The following is a 24,403-nucleotide window of genomic DNA, read 5'->3' as shown; positions in this document are numbered from 1 at the left end:
CACCTGTCTCCAGTAAGATACACTAAGAGTCAGTGGATCTAAGGTAGTTCGTACACATCTATCTCATAGATATTTATTGCTTATCTGTCACAAACCTAGACTGAAAGCTTCTTGAAGGGAGGAAATTATTCACCATTGCGTCCCAAGAGCTTGTCAAAGCACCTGGCAGACAGGCAATGCATATTTAATGAATGAATTTCCAAGCGGAAAGTGATGAGAAGAGACAGTTAGGGATGTTCAGGGAAGAGGGAAAGCTACAAATTGTGCTGGGGGTGGAGATCAAGAACAGTTGCGTGGGAGATGTAAGTTTTCAAAGGCAGTGAGCAACAGTAGCTAAGAATGCAGACTTTGAAGCCAGAGTGTCTAGGTTTAAACTCCGGATGCAATCCTCCTAACTCTGTAATATGGTGCAAATTACTTAACCTCACTGGGTCTCACTTTCCCCATCTGTAAAATGATACTCTTATACTAATATTACCTATTAAATGGGGCATAATGAAAATTAAAGATTCTGCATTAGTACAGCACATAGTATATGTATATAAATATTAGTAATTATTATTTGATCTCGGCTATGAAGGGTAGGTATGATTTGGAGCTGAAGAGGGTGGAGATCCCCCCAGGTGGTGAAAAGAGTATAAATAGAGAAAGGAAATTGTAAGTGCCCAGAGGGGACATTGCTCTAACTTACGGTATGTCACTGTGTGTCTTGGAGGACAAGTTTGAAACAGGCTGAAGCCAGATGAAAAAGGACTTTGAATGTCAGTCTAGAATTTTTTGAACTGCGTTTTGTAAGAAGTAGAGAACTGAAGTGTTCAGGGACGTAGCTCCCAAGCCAAGTTTCACTCAACTATTTATTTCAGGCAACCTTTTCATACTCAAATCTGGAGAACTACAAAGCTGGTTCAGTGACTTTTGATGACGTGTGCAAATAAGACAATTCATCTGGAACGGGCAACAATCAGTCCAACTACTGGAATTCTCTGGGCTGAAAAACAAATTGACTACTTGTGGCCCCCTCCCAACCATCCTGTTGCTCTCCTATAGACATTATCGAAAACTCTACAAGACAAGGCAAGACTTACTGCCAATAAGAACATGGATATTAATAGGCTGGTTTCAATGTGCAAACATATGTGTTTGACATTGGATTATTGAGGAACTTTAATTTCTTAGTAAGCTCTCAGAGCTACCTCTTACCAGAGAAAAATTCACATGTAGTTAGGTTTTTCTTTAAAAACAAAGACAAACAAACTGTGGAACTCTTTCCCCCAATCAGAAGGCATTGGAAGTTATTTCCACTAGATGGCTATTTGTGGGACTTCATTGGAAAAATCCAGTTTCTTTATCAACTGCACCTTCTTTAGTTTAATGTCGAAGTCCAAAGGCACACACACCGGGATTCACTAATAACGGTCATAAAGAAAAAGACATTCTTTATCCTGTACAACACAGACCTGAACTAAACACACACAAGTGTGTGCACACACACATATACACACACATTCCAAGATGATGTCTATAACTGAATGGTCATAAGGAGGGAAGAAAGAAAGTAAACTAAGGAAGAGCTCTAGAAAAGAAATAATCCCTGGAGTCTCCACCACCTCTTGCTGGAGGGCCAGCAAGAGAACACCTGGCCCTCATCTAGAAGAATTTAGTTTCCTGTGTATTTTAAAGTGAAATTAACAATATCCCTTTTTTATAATTATACATGTTACAGAAGAATAAAAGCTATCACCACCACCACCACAAACACCCCCAAGATGAACTGAGCACCTGATCCAGGTGCTAATTCATTTTCCGTGCATATGTGTTCCAATTCATTTTAGCTACAATACGAAGGTGGCTACGCAGTTCCTTTCCTTTCCACATTCCACATATTATTCATACTGACATCATCGCTGTTTCATAACAATCCGTGTTGGATCCTATTACACATGTGACTAATTATCACTTTCAGGCAACGTGGCAGGATTCATGAAAAGGTGGTTTGTAAATGCATTGATCCAAGCTACACTCCCCCACCCCGCCCCATCTGAAAATGCAATGGCCACGGTTTCCCCACATTTCCAAACCCCTTCTTCTTATTTTGCTTAAAAGCACTGGGTCTCTCTTACGATCGCATTGCCTCTTCTCCCGCCCTTCTCTGTATTTGCCTTGTTAAGCTGTTATATTTCCATTTCATTCTCAACTGTCAAAGGCGTTCAGATTCCCCTATTCTTCCTTCGCTTTCTGCATTGCTTCGTGAAATCATTACTCTCTTATTGTGGGCTGATTCTTCATATTACTCATTCAATTTTCTCTCTTTTACTGATGGCCTTAAATCCTTGCTACATTCAGAAGACATTTGCATTATTTGGTTCCCTCAAATTGCCTGGGAAGGCATTTTTTTCCCCAGGATGTGTCTATCCCTACCTTCCCATTGTATAATTTGTATGATTCAATGCATCTTCTTGTACAGCAGCCAGCGATGTTTTGAGTCAAAATTAGTCTTATTTGTGGATTAGGCAGATGCTGGACAGCTAGAAGACAGACACTCTATTAAAAGGGCATCAGAGAATAGCACTCTAGCCATTTCCAACAAACAGCTACAGTTCTGCAACATAAGCATTAGCAGACTCATGAATGTCTCTTGGCCTCTTACGTCTGTGATTAAAATGGGGGCTGATTAGGATGGTGCCAGCTAACATCCAAGTGGAAAGGAATGACTTCCTCACTTCCTATGGATTCTGCAAAAGGCACATTGGTGGGGTTTTATTCCTTGCATCACCAATCACACGAAGAAGGCCAACTTATTCTGTCAGTGTATAGCCACCCTTCCCAACAAATCAGTGAAACAATACCTCTATGACATCTGCCAAGGAAAATTCTATTGTTCAGAGATCGCTCGGTGGTGTGATCTGGAGGAAAGATCATCTTCATTACTAAACAGATCAGTACATGTCTTTGCTATGCTGAAAATACTCCCCCCCCAAAAAAAAAGTTATTCTATATCTTGTATATAAATCAAGGGCACAGCTGGTAAAAATGACAAAAGCTCATTCTGTTCACTCTGGAGACACATTCAATCGCTGCTTATTTTTCTCACACTGCTGGGAGGCAAAGAGATTGGTCTATACCCTCGTGGAGGTGACAGAACCTTAATGAGAAGCATTGCCTTGAAAATGAATGGTCCAGGAATTGCTGATGGTTCCAGTAGAACTTAAAGCCCCAGGATTCCAATCTAACCATTCCAAGGAGGTACTACCAAAAGCACACTCTGAAATTCAGCCCAGCACAGAGGCATATAGAAGCATTCAACCACTATTTACTTACAGACCTAAAACCTTGCTTCAGCTATTGAAGCAGTGACAATTGGTAATGGACAGAGGGCTTCACAACATGAGCTTAAAGCCAGAGTTCCTGGGTTCAAATCCCAATTCTGCTGTTTCCTCAAAGAGTCCCTCATATATGGCATCTTACCTGAGTTTCATTTTTTTCAACCTATTAAATGGAAATAGTAAAAATGATATTCGTACCTACCATAGGATATTTATGTGAGTTGTAATGAAATAATATACCTACAGTGGTAAATATGATAGCATGGAGCTTACGTGTGCAAAATCCTTGCTACTCAAAGTATGGCCCATGGCTTGGCAACAGTCTACCACTGGGAAGTTATTAGAGATGCACGATTTCAGGCTCTAACCCAGACCTGCCAAATTTTATAATAACAAGATCTCCTAGGTGATTTGTATGCACGATGCATCATAAGAAACATTGTTATAAATAACTTTTCATACCATTCTGATAAGCATTGTTGACCACAAACATTTCCTCCATAACTTTTGACAACGTGGAGAAAAATTATTAAGGGGAAATAATTTTACTATTTGTAAGCTGAATTGCAGCATGCACATCTCATCTGGGTGCCACACATAGCTAAAAGTTATATCAAGCCACAAAGTATAATATACAAGCTGCCTTTGCACTTTCCTAAATGCCTTATGGATGCTTATTTGTAGACGGAAAAGGTTGGAGTGTGCAAAATACAATAACACTTAACACTGTTTATTCTTTAGCAAGAAATCAAAGTTTAGAGACTTTTAGGAAAGTGTGTGTGAGCGAGACTAGAAAACTCATCTGAAGATTTTAAGTTCTACCAATATTGCCTAAAGATGTGTCTAGCTCAGGAGCAATAGCTTGATAATTTTGGAGTGTCTCCCAATCTAAGTATATGCTCTTAATTTAACACAGACGATGAGAAATGGAGAAAGGTTTTAATATGCCATTTTATAATATATGTTATACGTGTGTATGTTTATCTGTGTGTATGCAGGTATGTGTATATTCATGTATCCTCTGAGCTAGCAATCTGTAAAATTTTCACTTTCTTCTTCCTATTAAACATTCAATTATGTATCAGATATTTATTAAAGTCCAACTATGTAGCATGCACTGCTCTGTGTTAGCAGTTGTGACAAAAGCCATGAGCCTGTGAATGCTAGAGTATTTGGCACTGTTGCCTCAATCCCTAGCATTGTCTCTGACACACAGTAGGTCCTCAAAACTTTTCTGTTGGCTAATTCAATGAATACCATATTGGCATACACCAATTATAATATAGGCCCGTTAGCATGTTTGTTTTCTACTGAAAATACAACCAGCATAATTTCAAGTCAGAACAGATGGACGAGAGAGCAAGCAATGCTGTGACTATTTTTGGTGGCACTTGCTGACCATTTTAAATACTGATTAGTCACTTTGTTCCCCTAACCCTCCCTCTCAACTTGAGAATAGTAAATTCACTGAGTTCCTTCTTAGAGGCTAAATCTGCATGCGGATGTGTCTTTTGTGCCTGTCACCAGTAATGATCAAATGACTCTGAATGCCCTCGTGTGACGGGTGTACTCTTCAGTTTGCCACGGACTTTGTTTTCCCTTATCATTTTATACCCAGCCCAACTCAAAATGTTCAGATCTCTGTAGGTGTTTGAGTTCAAGACTGCTTGACCTAATTCCCCATTTTGTTCACTCTTGATCGATTCATTCAAATACATTCTTCAAGTCAACTCTGTACCAGGTACTGTCTATCCCTAGTTGCTGAGCAAATATTGCCATGAGTGGGAAAGACAGGATCCTTGTTCTTATAGACCTTGAATTTCAGTGCGGGGAGACAGAGAAAGAACAGAAATAAAGAACATCATTTGGGGTAATCAAGTCTGGTCTTCTTCGTATAATGGCCTACTACCAGCTGGAATATATTCAAGGGCATCTGTCACCCAAGGCATACAGCCACAGAGGAACCCTCTGCTACACAACTGAGCCTGTGCAGCACCTGGGGAGTCACCTCTTCTCCTCTGAGATAGCATCGGAAGAATCTCCTGTCCAGTGGGTAAATAAAAGGACTCCCCACAACAGCCTTCTACAGAGTCCATGCAGGGCTATGCAGAAGTCAGATATGTAATAAAAATCAGGAATGATAACACTTATTAAGGAGATGCCTGCTATCTCCCAGAACTCACAAAACCTAAGTTTATATGACTAACAACCATGGTTTCATTATAATTACAATGCCAACTATGAGACTACCATATTCTAAGTGTAGTAAATACGCAATGTCCAATTCTTGCAACAATCTGGCAAGACAGGCACTAGTTTCTTCAATGTATCAAGGAGGAAAGGGAGGTGCACAGACTTAGAGTAACTTATCCAAGGTAACCAGGTAGGAGGACACAGAGTTTGTTTTATACCAAGGTCTGTGATTTCAAAAGTTCTTACACATCTGAGTCAAGATTTCTGAATTTTTCCCAAATTATATATTGATATTACTTTTCAATCTAAATGTGTCATTAAATACACAAGGAGACTTGGTGTTCAGAGCCCTCTGAAGAAGAGAAGAAGTCGGTGGTGGGGTTAAAAACGGACAGCTTGACTTAGATGTCAGCCGAGACCTCCCGCTGAGATCCAAGTCTCTTGAATTATTCAGAGTGTTGCTCTGTAACATATTTCAGCATTTCCCCTGAAAAGAAGGCCACACGTGAACCTTTACTATCTGTGCCAACACGGTGTATAATTAATATTTCGAGGCAGCACATTCACCTGCCTTAATGTTTACTCTAACAATGTTAGCTTGGCTTGAACTAAATAACGCTTCGCCAACTGTGCGCTATCCCACTTTTAGACAAGAAGCCTCAATTTATTTAATTATGTGATTGAGGATTTATTGTTGTCTTCCTCCTTGGGTTATATGTTGTGCTAATGGGCCACCTACACAAATGAGATACTTCTTGGTAGGATACGACGTCTCCAGTCCAACTAGAGCAGGCACGAAGGGGAGAGCGAAGGAATGGAATCTGCCTAGAATCAAGTCTCCTCTGAGGTTGCTGACAGACCCTGTCCTCCTTTCTTGGCCACGGAGCCCGTGGAATATACAAAGACTGAAGGGCTAGTATTTGGGGACAGGCAAAGCAGAGAACAGATCCAAGCCAAGGTGATGGCCATCTATATCCTAAAAAGCAAACCTCTCACCAGAAGGAAATGTAGAGCTATTATGCATTCCGTATTATGCAAAGAACACAGCCACGTCTCTCCTTGTGCACAAAATCAGCCCTGGGCAATGCCCAAGAGGTGTCTGGGGGATGACAACCTTTAGAGATTGTCGTATGTAGAGACACAGGATTTCAGGGTGCTCGGCTCCCACGAACTGGGGAATATATCGTCAGCATAGAGACCACTTATCTGTACCCAAACACGTGTTCCCTGTGCCTTTTATGCAGCTCTCGTGTCCTCTGAGTTCATTCTTCCAGAAATAGTCTTAAACTTTCCATCCTGTGGTTCTCTTCATATTTTTAATCAAATGCCTTTGTCATGGTAGCTTATGCAGAATTTACTTCCTACTAACCTTAATACACTTAGTATCTGGAATTCCAAATTTGCAAATTAACAGGGCCCTCCCCTCCTCCAGTACCACTATGACAGATTCTTCAATATTTTTAGCTAATATCCTTACTTTTCCTTTTTCTCGACTCCTTAGAGTAAGTACTGAAAGGGAACTACAATGATAAATGTCAACATTTTTGTGGTTTTCTTTCCTCTCCCAGTTTAAGACTACCTAATTTTGAATGCTTCTTTTAAGCTTTGAGTTCTATAAATTCATCCTATACCCTGGGGTTTTATGTGTCAGGCAAGAGGATAATAAACACGCTAGCCATTCAGAAGTGTATTTGTTTTCACCCCATTTCACAAACTGCAGTTAATAAGCCTTTAATGAGAAGAACAATGTGCTCTCCATGCACCCATATATAATGTGAACGGAGTCCCAATACCTCTAAGACAACCTAGCATAAATGCCACTTTACTGAATACCAAAAACCAATCAGGGGAAATAATTTCCATTCCCACCAGATCCTCCAAGGTCAGGAGTATCCTGCATCATAATTCAATAGTTGTTCAGCTTTTGCAAAGTGGCATGCAAGAAAGCAAGGAACTCCCCACCTTTTGGAAGCATGCCCAACGTGTTCTGACTCAAGGAAACACCAACATCATATTAAAAGCTATAAAACACTTGTGGTGGTGGTTTCTTCCCGTGGCATACAGGTAAAGAAAATGGCATTAAATGAATGAAGCATTTGCCTTAACTCTGCAGCACACCCACCTGCAGTTCTGCAAGCCGGCATCCTCAACACTGGCTCTGAATGGCAGGTTTCATTTATGCAGATAGTACATGTTAGGGCCTCACTAGCACAGTGACTCTTCCACATATTGGCAGCTAACCAGCAAGCATCATTGGTATTTGCTTTAGGTACAGGTGTGAACTGATTGAAAATTGATTTCTGAACTACCCCCAAAGCTGTCCGGATGGCAGAGGCAAGGACACCAGGCAAATCAGTTAATTTCAGTGCCATTAGCAAAGCCAACAAATGAAAAGGGACAAAAATTGCAAGAGGAATTATATTTTCTAGCTGCTAAGCAGATAATATGAATAATGGGGCACAATGATTACCATCCACCATTCGATCACTCATGGCCTAGATGTTGCATGAGTCTAATTAACAGTCAATGCTCTTTACAGAATAACATTAAAAACAAGCTACAACGAAAAACCTCTTTCCCTCCACACCCCACCAAGATCAACACAAAGAACTGCCTTTCTGCACTGCAGTCATGTACTTGGAAAACCTTGTCTTTCCTCTTTCCCTCCGAACGAGAACAGCTTCAGGAACAAAGTTGGTTTAGCATCAGACAAGCCAGGAGTAGGAAATAAATTAAAAATGCCATCGCAGGTAATTTGGCCATATCTCTGCCACTCAATGTCAAACCCCAGAAGACTTTCCAGATATACAACTTCCAATTAGAGGACTGTAAAGAAAGAAAGAACGAGCAGGTGCAAGTTTGTGTGTGTTCACTGCAGAAGGATCTCCATACCTCACTGTGAACCCCTGTCGCCCCTGTGCTAACGGCCGACAGACACACAAGGATGAACTGGTACAATAGCTACGAAGCTGGTCCTCCTTCCTGGTTTTAATCACCCACCCAACTTTTGGAGGGAATTTTCTTTTCATGTTGTTGATGCTGAGTGACACCTATGTATACCATTTAAAGTTCAGCCAGTACAACCAAACCAAGAAAAGGGGCCTCTGATTATTGATGTTTCCACTTCAATGGGAGAATCTGTCTGAGAAGAACTGAGATAAAATACAATAAATAGAAATTTTAACCTATTCTCTGCAGCATAAGAGAAGCGTTAGGACTGAGGATTTTAGAGTCAGCCAGATGTAGGATCAAACCCCTGCAGAGTCACTATGTGACAGTGTGACGATGCACAGGATGTTCTTCAACTCCTGAAGTGTGGCCTCTCTTAGCTATGAACGGAGGGTACTAGTCTCTCACCTAACAAGTAGGTTGCAAGGATAAGTGAAATGTGTCAATATATGCAACATGCTTAACGAAGTATTTGGGCAAATAACAAATGCTCAATAAATTATTAAGCCTCATTATTATGCAAAGCTGGCTCTCCGTGGTTCTGAAGACTTCCAGACTGATAGGAATCTGACAGATTGTTTAAAACATCTTTTAAGAGAACAGGCAAGGTGCAAGGAATGGGAAGGCCCTGATGTCACAGAGGGATGTCACATTTACCCTTCAGAAAAGGAGACAAAAATTACCTCGTTAAAATGTTCCCTAGACTTTTTTCACTTTTAGATTACAACATGTCCATCTGTCTCAGAGATCAGGCATGCCGGTCTATGCACAATCTGGGATTTTCCCCAAGAACTAGTCAATACTTACGAATTTAGATGAAGATAACTTCTCCAAAAATTAAAACTTAGAGGTAATACCTTTAATTTAGAACTGTTACTTTTTGGCGTACCGACATAATATTCTTTTTCTTCTCAGAAGCAGTAAATAACCTACCCCTCCAGAGAGGCTACGTCTTTGTTTTGCCTGATAACCAAAGCTTACACATTGGTGCCTCTTTCCATTCATGGGGCCTAATTTCCTGCCACTTTCTGTCTATTCAAGTCAGGCAGGGGGGAAAGGGTAGCCTGGTCAAATGGCCTGGGTTCAAATCCAGACCAGTTCACAGAGTAGCAGTGAGATCTTAAGCAAGTTATTTAATCCTTCTAATCTTCATTTTCCTCGGGGGGTTTTCTCTGAAGAGTCAGTGAGAAATGAACAAAAAGCACCAATATCACTGCTGGTACTCAGTGAACAAATGCTCTGAAAATTCAGCTGCTGCTGTTACGAATGGCGTTGCTACTCCCAGCACCACCCTACTGTTCTTATCCAACGCCGTCACACAAAAGAATGCAAAGGCCATGCGCAGTGCCTGTTTCCTGTACTCTGACTATGACTACCCTTCCCTGATGTGGCTTCTACAACAAAGTGCTTTAAGGCTCACACCCTCAGGGAAGTGTTTCTCCCCTGACACATTCCTGATGACTTCCTGAATTACTGATTCTCCAGCATGACTTATTATTGCAAGGAGTGGGCTCGGGAGTCGGTTTGCAAAATTCCAGCTGTACCACTCCCACGCTGAGAGACACCGGCCAATGCACATAATCTCTCTGAGATTCACTCTCCTCATCTGTAAAATGGGATTATCGACAGTGCCCATCTCTGAAGGTTACAGTGACAGTTCAGTTGGATAATATCTGTAATGGGCTCGTCCTAGCATCTGGCACAGAGTAAGAATCTCTGAAAGTTAGCGGCTCAATGTTAATATAATTTATATCTCGTTACTAACATCCCCCACCATCTGCTCCATAGATGCTAGCCCACTGCCCCCCTGTCTTTCTGTGCAAATGGGCTAGCCACATGCGAACCTGCATGTAGATGTTAGACTGAGCACCCTCTGAGACATATATGTAGAAAAAAAATCAAAGGAAAAGGAAATAGCCACATACTTGACACGTGGATCTGTTGTGGGGATTTCCTGCCTGTAAGTGACCCTGCATTCAGATGTGCCTGGCTGACTGGCATGAACACACAGACCACGATGTTTTCAACCCTAATTTTCTCCTGCAATGAATTTTGGTTACATAATTTCCCTACCTTAATTACTTCTGGCTCTGTTCCCGCTCGTGGGGCTACAAAATGTCAGGGCCTCCTTCCCGTCTGCGTCGCCCAAGTGCCTGTGCACTTGAGCCCTCCTTGGCATGATTTTGGTTCCGTGATGCCAATGCGATGCCTGTAATCCCTCCTCATGCATCAAGCCTCCCATTCCCTTAATCGTTTTCGCTCCCCATTGCCAATTTTTCTCCAATCTGTCTCCATCTTTCTCCTACTAAAGGTACCAGAAATAAATGCTACAGACTAGAGGTGGGTGAGCTGATAGATACGAAAGAACAAAAAAAAAAAAAAAGAAAGGAAGAATAGAGAAAGCAGAGAGGCAGCCCTAGGAGTTGCGAGAAGGGAGGACGGAGGGAGGTCTCTGTATTCTTAGAGAACACATCTTATCTCATTCAGCCCAAGGGGCAAGGGACAGTCTTTGCACAATGCCACGCCGGAACCTGCACAGAATGTCGTAGCTTCCTCTACCTCTGCGCCATAGTTTTTCTTCAGAGTTTTCCCATAAATTCCATTTCAGGATTCATTTTATTTCCCTCTCCCACTGCCTCGCGCCCCCCGCCAAATGTATTCCTCTGTCTTTTCTAAGTTTAATCGCATTTTAATCCTTTCTGCCCGTATTTCTTACCTGCTTAGGGTAGGCTTGTGTAACGTGCTCTGTCCCCACTCCTGTTCGCAACACCTTCCAATTTAATATTGTCTGCAAATTTCATTAGCATGCAATTTACTTTCTCTTCCAGATCATTAAAAAAAAAAGCTCACCTAGACCAAGCTATTATGAATATCCCTTCCACTCTCCCCAGATCCCAGCCAAGTGGGAACATCACCATTTATCATTATCTTTTGTTTATAATCTTTCAGCCAGGTTTCATCTAAGCCGATTAAAACTAATCTTGATGGCAAAAGAAAATTCAGATAAATAAAACCAAACGCCGACATCAAGAGCCTCGCTGAAGATCAAATATATAGCATGGCTGATGGTTAACATTTTGTTTATCTATCTCTTCTGCCTAATAAGTTTCCATACGGCCACTCTCGGTGTTCCTTCTCCAAGGCCAACAGAGAATCGGATTTGCGTTTAGTAAGACTTTCACAAGTATATCAGATGGATTAAACCCATCAGTGTCGATTGTTTAAAAGTTTAGGTGGAATCTTTATCTCCTGCAGTATTTTCAAACGCCAAGGTGGCAGGGCACTTTTCTCCAGAGAAAGCACTTTACAGATTGTCAAAAATGGAACTTATTTAACTTCCGATGCTCAGGACTGCACAGTTGCCTTCAAGGCAGAAAAGGTTTTCACCACCAATCTTGGCACTTGGTACATGCTGGTTAATGAAGTTCTATTTATGGCTTTAATGAGGATAAAACAGTCATTTCCTTAGCTAGGTGCCAGATACAGAGATTGATAACCAGACTAATCTTAATATAATTCCCTTAATAATGGCTAAAAACTACTCAAGTACCTTAATACATCAAGATGTAAATGTTTTATTATACCCATAAACACTCCCAGAACCTAATAGAGTTAATTCCACTAAGAATGAAATAAGTGAGAGGTGGTGTGAAAATCGATTTCCCTCCACCTCCAACGATTTATCAACTCCCCCACCACAGAATCAATTAATTTTGTACCAGGAAAATGTCTAATGAGATTTTAGACCAAAGGAATGACAAACAGTACACAAACCTTGTCTCAAACTCATGTAATGTGTTAGAGATACTTCAACTTTCATGGCAATGAAAAAAAGTCTAAATAAACATCACCGATAATTTCAGATTTAATATCAAGAATAGTTTGTTGAGATTTTGTGCACCTTACAATGCCGTTAACCTCTCTTTAAAAAATATCTGGATTCCAGCCAGGCGCGGTGGCTCTCACCTGTAATCCTAGCACTCTGGGAGCCCGAGGTGTTAGGATGCTGAAGGTCAGGCATTAGAGACCAGCCTGAGCAAGAGCGAGACCCCATCTCTACTAAAAACAGAAAAAATCAGACAGGCATGGTGGCACATGCCTGTAGTCCCAGCTATTCAGGAGGCTGGGAGGCAAGGATCGCTTGAACCCAGGAGTTTCAGGTTACTGTGAGTAGGGTGATACCATGGCACTCACTCTAGCCTGGGCAACAGAGTGAGACTCTGTCTCAAAAAAAAAAAAAAAAAAAAATCTGGATTCCATTTTATTTCCATTCTCTCAGATACAAACCAAAATAATCCCCACCTACTCTGTTCTAAGCTATATGCAAATATCTATAATTTCTTGGCATTTCAAATTACAAATAAAGGATTATGAGGGGAAAAAACCACACAGTGACTTTTTTACAACCAAAAATAAAAGTAAATCTTTGTAGAGATGGAAGATAATAAACGAAAAAAAGATCAGAAGTCATGGATGAGGTTGAAATTGTCACGTTTTCCTTTCTTGGGGGGTCCCACTTAGACTCACCAACCCTGACACTAACAGCGCTCTATCAAGGTAAGTGATGCGTAGATTTACGCTTTATGCAATTAAGTGAAACTCGGCTTTGTTTGTGCTTCTAATTTTTGCTGAGTCCCACAATTTCCCTTGGTTGGAGAAAAAAAAAACATTGGAGGAACCTTGCAAGGCAAGGAATCATTCTTAAAAGGAAGGATTTTAAGGCACATGCCTACTCCCTGGCACTGGGCAGGAAATTGCCTGCAGTGACTCACCCCTCAAAAGAGGACTGAACCAAAAGGGGCAATGTGGTCGCAAAGTACATGCCTGCAAATTTACTTCCCTCTTTACAGCTGTCCATAAAGTCCCTTCATGCAAAATGGCAAAGCAACGCCCTATTTATACTGCATAAAAATTAAGTGACTAATGGGCTATGTCCAATGAACTCCTACCCACTTACAAATGAAGGGAACTTCACATTTTAATTCGTTCAGCTCAAGGAGGCTGTGGAACATCATCACCTACCCAATGATTACTTGGAATGAAATTTCTGGCCAAGTCAAAGTGAATCGTGAAAGACAGCTTGCATGAGGGTAACCATATTCCTTCCCGGGCTTCACCGTACCATGACTCAATCCAGACAAGTCAAAAGTGTCTAAAGTCATCTCAGTCAGCATCTTTTATGTCTCAATCGCAGGTCTTTAACAATCACCCCTCTTCCTTATAATGCATATTAAAAGGATAAGGGAAACAAGCAGTTAGATACAGTGATCAGAATCCACACAGTTAGGATGAGGTTTTGAATACTGATATTTTAATGATACAACTTCTAAGTCATTACAAAACTTGAATTATTTTCTGAAGCATTGACAGTTAAGTGACATTACTGTAGCTCTGTTGAGATGGGATTATTTTTGTTTTACAAGGTGATATATATACCCCATGCCCACTTAAGAGATGAGAACTTATCTAACCAGAGAAGTCTGTTTCCCAATCCTTCTGGAAAGATACATTCATTTCAATTAAATTCATTGAACAAATGGTTACTGAGCCCCTGTCCTGTGGCAAGTACTGTTCTAAGAACTAAATATAAAGCATGAAATAAGATGAGTCCAGTCCCTGTCTTCATAGAGCTTTTATTCCTACAAGGAACAGAGTTAATATACAGGCAATAAAAGAAATAATTTCAGGCTAGAAAAAGTGCTAGGAAATAGATGAGCAGGCTGCTCCAAAAAAAGAGTAACCGGAGAGAATGGAATTACTTGGAGACTTCACGTGACTGGTATCTACATAACCAATGAGCGCATGGGCCAAATTTGAATCCAACATGAGAAAAGGACATTCAGTCATCCAACACATATTTATTGGCTAATTGGCATGTGCCTCAAGCTGGGAGGGGATGAAAGAGCCAATTCTGTGATATTCCACACATTTGACATGTTTATCTAAAAGGATTCTGGCCACAGTTCTGAAGACTGTAACATAATCGCTTTTCCCTCCCACTTTGAGTTATCTCTGCTTCCCTGTGTTTTTCTTCACTGCAAGAAAAAACTAATTTGTTTCAAGAGATATGATGTTTTAAAGCAAAAATAAAATTAAAAATCCCTTCATATCCATTCCCTCCAACAATGAGAGAAGACTCTCTATCTGTAAAATTAAAATATACCTTAAACTTACAACGATCAAAATTCTGTGGTATCAGTATCAACACATAAATTAAAACAATGAAATATATCAAAACCCACCCTGACTTGTCACCACAAACAAGTTGGGGGCAGAAGACTAAGGATTCTTTAGCAAGTGGTACTGAAAAAATCATTTAAACTATTTGGTGAGGATTATTATATTGTTACTTCTATATTTCACACAATTACCTTTGCCATATGAATTGGCATCAAAAATAATCACTTCCTCCTATTGCTTGCTAATATTTTCTATGCCAATTTTGTACCCTTAATGAATTGTTTATTCTTCAAAAGCAGTGTTTTAAAAAAAATTTATATGTCCCTTCTATTATTATATTAAATAATATAGTACCATCATGGGTGCACAGTGGAAATAAATGTAGACTTTAGAACTACATGTATCAGAATTGAGCTTCAAGTCTACCATATTTAGCACATTTGAACTTTACTTTTTTTTTTCAGTTTTAATGTCCTCATATGCAAAGTGGAAATTAAGGCATTACTAATTACTATTCTACAGGGTAGTTGTGAGATTCAAATGAGATAAGGTGTGTGACAAAATTCGCAGTGCAGTGAGGCACCGCAGAAATAAGAGCAGTTGTTATTATTAATACGGTAAGCGTGTTGGAAGATGTTCGTTTTGCAGCCCCTGAAGCGTGACTAAAATAATCCCACGGAGGTAGGTATGTAAGCACACTTGGATGGTCTTACATTGGGATAAGAGTGCCCAGGCAGTGTGACTCTCACCATAGTGGACCTGGGCGGGGTGCAATGTGGAGGCAAGATCGGATATTTCCATTTGCATCCTCCAAACCAGAGGAACTTATCTTAGCTAAGAGCCTTCATCACAGGGCCCCCAAACGCGTCAGTCTGTGGTCGGCAATGCTCTTCCACTCTACGTAGCTGGTTTTGTTATTCAGGGTAATTCTAGCTCCGTGTAATGAATTGGGAAGTGTTCCCTTCTCCTTCTCTTCTGTTTTCTGGAAGAGGTTGTGTAGAATTGGTGTTAATTCTTCTTTTGATATTTTGTGGAATTCTCTGATGAAAACTTCTGGGTCTGGAGATTTATTTTTAGGAGTTTTTAATTTAAGAATACAATTTCCTTAATAGTTATGGGGATATTCCACTATGAAACACTGAGGAAGGAAATCGCAGAGCATGTAAATAGGTGGAAAACCATACCATGCTCGTGGATCGGAAGAATCAACATTGTTAAAATGTCTATACCACCCAAAGTGATCTACAGATTCAATGCAATCTCTATTAAATTACCAACATCATTTTTCACAGATATAGAAAAAATAATTTTACACTTTGTGTGGAACCAGAGAAGACCCCATTTAGCAAAAGCAATTTTAGGCAATAAAAACAGTTATCTATTTCACATTGAGTGAATTATGATGGCTTGTATTTTACAAGGAAGTGGTCCATTTCATCTAAGTTGTCAAATGTATGTTAGTAGAATTATTCCTGGCATTCCCTAATTATCCTTTTGACATCTGCAAAGTCGAGTGATATCCCCTGCTTCATCTCTGACATTGATAATTTGTGTCCACTCTCTCTGTCTCTCTCTTTTGTCAGTTTCACTCGAGGTTTGTCAATCTTATTCATCTCTTCAAAGAGCCAGCTCTTCTTTTTATTGATTTTTCTCTATTGTTTTACTGTTTTCAATTTCCTTGATTTCTGCTCTAATCCTTATAACTTCCTTCCTTGTTCACATTGGGTTGGTTTTGCTATTCTTGTTCTAGGCTATTAAGGTAGGAGCTTAGATTATTTATTTGAGGCTTTTCCTCTTTCCTAATGTATCTACTTGTTGCTATAAATTTCCCTCTCAGCATTACTGTAGCTGTGTCCCACAAATTTTGATGTATTTTCATTTTCATTCGGTTCAATACACTTATTTATTTGCCTATAGACTTCCTCTTTAACCCAAGGATTCTTTTAGAAACATACCATATAGTTAACAAGTGTTTGGAGATTTTACTGTTATCTGTTATTGATTTTTAGTTTAATTACATTGTTGTCAGAGAACACACTCTGTATGATTTCAATTATTTTAAATTTGTTAACTTTGTTTCATGGCTCGGGATATGTCCCATGAATACACACACATACACACACACACACACAAAAAAAAAAAAACGTATTCTGCTGCTGTTGGGTGGAGTGTTCTATAATGTCAATTAGATCCTGTTGGTTGATGGTGGTTGTGATTCTGAAGGTTCTGAAATCCTTTAGTCTAGTTTTTCTATTAATTGCTAATACAGTGGTATTTAGTTCCCAACTATAATTGTGAATTTTCCTCTTTCTCCTTTCAGTTCTATATTTTTGCTTCACATATTTTGTAGCTGTTTTGTTTAATGGGTGCACATTTAGGATTGCTATTCTTCTTGTTGGATTGATGCTTTTATCATCTGTATTATCTATTTCTGGTAATTTTCTTTTCTCTTAAATCTACTTTATCTGATACTAACATGGCTACTCTTGCTTTCCTTTGATTAGTGTTTGCCTGATATATCTTTTATGTCCATTTACTTTCCAATCTACCTACATCATTAAATTTGAAAGGAGTTTCTTGTCGACAGCATGTGGTTGGGTCATGTACTTTGATCCACTCTAACACTTTCTCATAATTGGTGTATGTAGGCCATTGACATTTAATGTAATTATCGCTATGTTAGTGCTTAATTCTGTCATTTTTTTTTCTGTTTTTTTTTTCTCCCCCTCTGTGTTTTGTGTTTTTCTGATTGCATTTTCTGCCTTTCTCTGGGTTACCTAAATATTTTTTATAATTAAATTTTAATTTGTGTATAGTGTTTTTGATTGAATCTCTTTTTATAGATTTTCAGTTTGACTGAAGTATGGGAATCTTATCTCCCTTTGTGTCCCTTTATTCTATCCATGTATAATATAATTGTCTTAAATATTTCTTCTACATGCATTTTGGAGCACACTGGATAGCATTATAATTTTTGGTTAAGCATAAAGCTTAATTTTAAAAACACCAGAGAAAGAAAAGTTTATTGTATTTATACCAATTTTTGTTTTCTTCCCTTCTGATATTCTAAGATTCCTTCTTTTACCATTTACTTTCTCTTTAAAGAAAACTTCCTTTATCTATTCTTTTAAGGTAGACCTGCAGGCAATTTATTCTTTCAGTTTTCCTTCATTTGAGGATATCTTGATCTCTCCATTTCTGAAGGATAATTTCACTCAATACAGAATTCTGAGCTGAAAACTATCTTCTTTTGGCACTGGAAAAATACCCTGCCATTTCTGCTTTGCCTCCGTGGCTTCTGGTGTGAAATCTGCTCTTTCGGATGGCTTTCCCCCTAGAAGGATGAGGTCTATTTTCTCTCTCTGCTTTCAAGCTTTTTTTCTTTGTCTTTAGCTTTCAGAAGTTTGACTATCATGTGACTTGGAGTGGATTTCTTCGGGTTAATCTCATTTGGGATTCACTCCACTATTTGAAACTGTACACAGTCAGCCCTCTGTATCTGTGGGCCCCATATCCACAGATGCAACCACGGATTGAAAATATTAAAAAAGAATTAGTAATAAATAAAAAATATAACAGTAAAAATAAAAACTTTAAAATACAGGATAATAAGTATTTACATTATATTAGGTATTATAAGTAATCTAGAGATGACTTCAGGTACATAGGAGGATGTACGTAGGTTATGTGAAAATACTACACCTTGTCATATTAGGGACTTGAGCATCTGCAGGTTTGGGTGTGCACAAGGGTCCTGGAACAAATACCCCACGGGTACTGAGGGAACTGCATTTATGCTCAGGGATTTTATTTGCACTTAGCAGGAAGAACGGGGCAAAGTGTGTCTACTTCATCTTTCCAGAAGTTCACTCATTACTATTTGTAATTATTTATTTCCATGCTTATTTACTGTGTGTTTCTTCAATGAACTATAAGATCCGTAAGAACAAGTGCCTGACTCTTTCGTTTGCCACTGTATTCCCAGGGCCTGGCATGTAATAACTGTTTGATGCATATTTTGGATGATTGAATTACGAAACTGAACTCTGGTAGGGTTCACAGTAGGGTTTACTATAGTAAACCCTTGAGAATTTAATTTATACTGTAGATTCAGGAAAGTCCCATCTCTGTCAAGTCTGATTCAGGAGGTCTATGGTAGATTACGTAAATCTGCATTTTTTAGCACATTTCACAGCTACCTGGGACCCACCTAGAAGAATAATCACAAACTGTGCTTCATACCAAGATGATTGGGGTCTGAGCACTGTTCTGGGAGCTGATGACTAGGGTGGTGGTAGCAGGTGTCAGTATAGATGTTCTGCTTCATTCGACCTGCTTCATAACTGCTCACAGTAAAATGAGTTCCCCTATAAAGAGATGTAAATCTAGGGACACAGATTTAAAATAAAAGCATTCGAACAAATTGGAGAGGAAATTGTCACAAAAGGCATAACGTTCTGCTACGGAGAAGGTAGCTGGAAGAAAACGCTCTGCCCTCGACTCATGCATTTTAAAACACTGCGCCGAGGGTTTGTGTTTACCCAGTGCAAGGCCATTAATGCATTCAGCCCAAGAGTGAAGCAATTTTAATATTAATAGGCTCTTTATGAGACTTTAATAACAAAGTCATAGCTTCCTTGTGTTTCAAGACACAGGGGTTAATTACTTCAAACATGTTGGCAGGGAAAAGGTCAAATTTTAATGCTGACCTTAACAGTTTGGGATAAATATAAAAAGGTAATAGTCCATTTAAAGTGATGATGCTCACTGTTCTTTGCAGGCTGAGAAACCCTCACATGATGCCCAACCTGTGGATTCCACCTATGGATGCCTGAAATAGGCACACACCTGGGTATTACACCTGGTGATTCTAAGACGCTTTCACCTGAATTCAGTCGACTCTTTCCTAGGAAAAAGAGAAAACAGACTTTGTGTTTGTTTGTTTTAAGTGTGGATCTATTCTAGTATCCGTGGCACCAAAGCATCAGGTGTTCAGAGTTTTTCAATCTTCTACCAGGAGCTTCAGAAAAAGTTAAGGTGAAAAATGAAGTCTATTATATGAGACTCTGGCTTCTCTGCTATAAGAAGGACTGTTGCTGGTTTTCAAAGAAGAATCAAAGTAGGTGGCCACTGGATATTTCCATGATCCTTCTCTCTTAGCCTACAGGGAAAGAGATATAGGGCCAGGGAAATCCCTCAAGTCCTACAAGCAACGGCAAAGCAGGGATGCATAGGAGATACTGGAGCTGGAGTTTGCCAGGAGATGTAAAACTTCGATGGGTACAACAATTCACCAAAAAATATGAGTTGAATTCATTAGCCTGGGAGACATAATTCTACACTGTCGGTATATGAATTATGAATTTAAATGAATATCACTGATAGTTTTTATTTCCTGTCCATATAATACATTTCTTTTTATCATTTCCCCAGATTTTCTCCCTTTGTTCAGTTTCCTGGCCAGGATCCAAGGTTTGCCGTAAATAATCAGCTCTACAAGAGCCAGAGTGTCTACATTTCCACAGCACTGGGGGTCCCTTCTAACGCCATGGTGTTTGCGTGGACATGGCTGCGCCTTTCGCTATAATCCGTCCCTCTAAAATCACCCACGATGGTGGTGGAGAAGTGGATCTCTTTGCACTGGTCCATTTCCTTTCATCATCAGTGATTTATTGAATGGCCATCATAGATCAGGCATTTGCTGAGCATGGGGATTCCAAAATGAATCAATCAAGCTTCCTGCCCACACAGAATTTACTGTCTAACGCAGGAGGCAGACGAAAATCTAATTATAGGAATGCCACGGGAACACATGACAAAAGCAACAGACTCAATCTTACAAGGTCTTGGGAAGGTTTTGCAAAGAAGTGGCTTCTGAGACGCAACTGAGTATCACCAGGACAGGCTAGGAATGCTACAGTAGCAAACAACCTCGGGATCCCAACGGCTTGCAACACAGAGGGTCATTTGTGTGCGTCATCTCTGGCTTGGCTGAGGCTCTGCTCGGTGCCATCTTCCCTCCGGGGCCCCGGCTGCCAGAGCAGTGGCTCTCTGATCTCCCAGCAGAGGGAGAAGAGAATGAGTCACAGGTTGGCTCTTAAAGCTCCCACCCAGAAGTGACACATGTCACTTCCCCCGCATGTCATTGGCTGAAGCAAGTCTCGTGGCCATTCCTGATTGTAAAAAGTCGAGGATGTAAAAATCCTCCTGCAGCGAGAAACACCACAATGAGAGAACCCAGAAGATTTGATAAGGCGGAATGAATCTACCATGGGTCCACGGCACCAGTGAGAGCTCTGCATAGGAAGAGAAGTGAGCTGATGTTCTGGAAAGACAGAATATTCAGACACACAAGAAAGAGAGGGGAGGAGAAGGAGCAGGAAGCGTGGGGTGGCGGCTGCGGGGAGAGACAGAGGGATTTTGGAGAATCCTGAGTAGTTGGTTTCACAAGGCCAGGAAGGGAGTAGAGAGAGCCAGTGTGGAAAAGAAAAAGTCCTTTTCCCACCCTGGGTGCCCCAAAACAAATTTGGTGGTTGACACCCACACACACCCCCTACACCACAAAGGCCTGAGAAACACTGATGTGGAGGAGCCTCTGGGTCTTTAAGTGTTTAGTAAACGTTGTGAGCTGTTCAAACTGTTAAACAGAAGGGGACATCGGGAAAGACAGTATGGTAACCAAACATATGGGCGTGCGAATGGCATCATGTTCATTCTAGGGTTCCTGGTGTGCAACACCTAGAACATGGCCCCAAGTAACGGCTTCCTTCGCGGTTGTTGAGCGACTCATAGGGAAAAGCATGAGATGAAGGACGTCTTCAGACCTTCAGTCCCACTTGCACTATCTGAGACAGCGTGACGTGGAATGGGGAGGCAGGACGAGGCTAGATGCCATGTATTGGCCCTTAGAGCTGGTGCCCACACACAGAGCTCAGCGTCAATCATTCAACCGATGCTCACCACGCATTTACCAAGTGTCAGGGAGTGTGCCATATGCCGTGCATTCAGCAGGCATCAAGGAGAACACGGCTCCTGGGCAAGACAAATCAAACAAGTAAAACCGACCAAATAATTAAAAGCTGTGGTGCCATGATAAGAAAAACACCAATACAGGTTGCTAGTGGACAGCCGGTGACCTGCCTGGTGCTTAGAGGCCTGCGATCACCCCCAGTAAAATTAACGTAAAAAATGGTCTAGGACAATCGGCCTGATGTAAATCTTTTTTTTTTTTTTTTGTTTTCTTTTTAATTTTTTAGCCCCACTTGTGAGTAAAGTGCTGGCTCACTTCACGGCTCAAGCAGATTTAATTCCTATTAATCCTGTAATAGTGGATGTTGCTGGAGGTGGATGCTGCTGCCAAGGCTTTTGGTTCCAACTTTCTCCTTCAGAATGGCATTTTGGGACGGAAGCATCTAGTCCACAGATGGAGGGGCGCTTTCGACGTGAAGCCATCAAGATATTTACTAAACCGTGGCAGGGCGCTTTGTGGGAGATAATGACAAATTTACAAACAAAAAGAAAATTCCTGAAATTGTAAAAACAAATGGAATGGCTACCATGCCAACCAGGAAGGGAGCAGGCACGAGCAGAAGCTCCAAGCTCCAAGAAAGGAGAGAGAGACAGAGAGGGGGAGGGAGACCAGTTCTTGTGGAATTGGGCGCAAGATAGGCCACATCTGTCAGAGTGGAAGACAGATTGGGAAAAAGAAACACTGAGAGGGAGGGTTTCATAACTGGAGGCTGCACTGCTCGATCCAAATCAGGCGATTCCAGAAATGTACCTCCAAATAAGTTTGTTATTTTTTTTCCCCAACCAACTGAATGCCTTTATCAAAGCCTCTCTCTTTATACCTCCACATCAAAACATAAATATCCTTCTCCCTGCCATCCCACGCCAGCATAATAGTTTTAGCATGAACACTCTATGCTAGAATTATTCCAGGAAAGACTGGCAGGCCTAAGAACTTGTATACAGATGGACTGCAAACAAAATTCCTGGAGCAACAGAAAGTCTGACACTCCAGTCCTGAGCAGAGCCACAGGGCAAACGTGTGTACAGGGCATCTCCTTTCTTGGATAAAGGAATATTGAGGACGCAAAGAAAACCAAAGATGAGTAAGACACGATCCCCTCTCGCAAAGACATCGTGAAGCTTTCTGTTCTCTCCTCCTAAACCTGAAATAATAAATCACAACACTCAGTCCTTTGTTCTGATTCTTTCCAGAACCTAACATAATCCAGGCTTAATAAAGGGGAAAATAAAACTGAGCAATCAATTGTTGGAAAAGCTGTTGCAATCCAGTTGACAGCAAAATCACCACAAACACATACTTGCAGCCAATGCTTATGAGCCGCTGCTGCAGTGAACACAGTCTCCATCAATACGGATGAGGCAAAGAACCTTCATGATCCTCCCCAGGTCCCCTGTTCCTTAGGAAATAGACTCAAAACTTGGGCATGGCATAGGGCTCCCATAACATACATTAATTCTACCAGCTTCCTTTGCAGGTAGGTGTAGCCACGTGGTTAATTGCTGGCTAATGAAACGTAAGCAAGCTTGGTATGCACCGCTTCTAGGAAGTGCCCTTACAGAGAGGAAATGTGATTTAATTGCCCCAATTCTCTTTCCTGCCTGTCAGAATGAGGATGTGGTGGCTGAAATCAAGCCACTGTCTTGCATCAGAAGGTGGAGGCCAAGTGTTGAGGACAGCTGACTACCTTGACAGAAGGAAGACTGAGGGGTCTCCACACCTGCCCTGTCTTTCTTATCGCTGGATTTTACTTGATGTCAGAGAAAAGTAAATAATTTTTTAAACCTCTGTTTTCTAGGGTTTCTTGGGTTTTCTGTCCCTTGAAGCCTAAAGTAACCCTCGCTGATCCAATGCACAAAGAAAAAAAAAAAAATTAACGTAGGCATTTCCATAGATGAGGCTGGTGAAGCTTGAGAGAATGGGTGAGAATCAAAGACCCGATTCGCAGGACAAGGACGGCCCAGGGCATGGCTCTGCTGCCTGTCTGTCGGCTGCACGGTCAGAATGGCTCTCCCCGGGCACAGACAAGCCACCAAAACCACCGCACCTGTCATCTGACATCTGGGAGAGGCTAGAGCCGCCAGGTGTTTCAAAGCTGCTTTTGCCTAGTCCCACTATTTTGGTACGAGGTAGTCAGGGCAAAAACAGCCGCCCCAAGATGGAAAGACGGAAAGATGGGAATAACATTGGGACCCGGAGACACAGATTTTGGTAAAACACAAACCATGAGAATACGCTGGGACGTTTCTGCTTTTTGGAAAGGAAGTAACAACTGCCAGTTTTTGTCTCCTCCACTGGGAATGAGAAAATGAAACCCTCCAGGCATCTGTTCACAAGCCTTTGCAGAAACTGACTCTAATTTGTGTTTTTTTTTTTTTTTTTAAATGCTCTGTTGTGTATTCCAGGTAAGTGCAGGGGTTTGACACATTGCAAGTCACACAACACACTGATGACAGCATTCTAAGCAAAGGATACTCTCAATAATTCTTATATATATGCAGATAAATATATTTTGTCCTTGTCCAGAGAGAAAATCAACATTGCTCTGCTTTTCAGCAACATTATGTCATCTACTCGAAGGATTCAGGCTTTCTCTGTACAGATATTTAATATAGTTTCTTTCTCTATGGCTTTTAATTAAAACCTAGGGACAGATTTCTCTCTGTCCCTCTGGCCCATTCCATTTCCATCCAGGCAACTCCAGTCACTCCATTCCATGCCTTAGGCC

Source organism: Lemur catta, chromosome 2 (assembly GCF_020740605.2).
Source record: "Lemur catta isolate mLemCat1 chromosome 2, mLemCat1.pri, whole genome shotgun sequence".
Lineage (NCBI taxonomy): Eukaryota > Metazoa > Chordata > Mammalia > Primates > Lemuridae > Lemur > Lemur catta.
Note: the sequence above shows the minus strand (reverse complement) of the source record.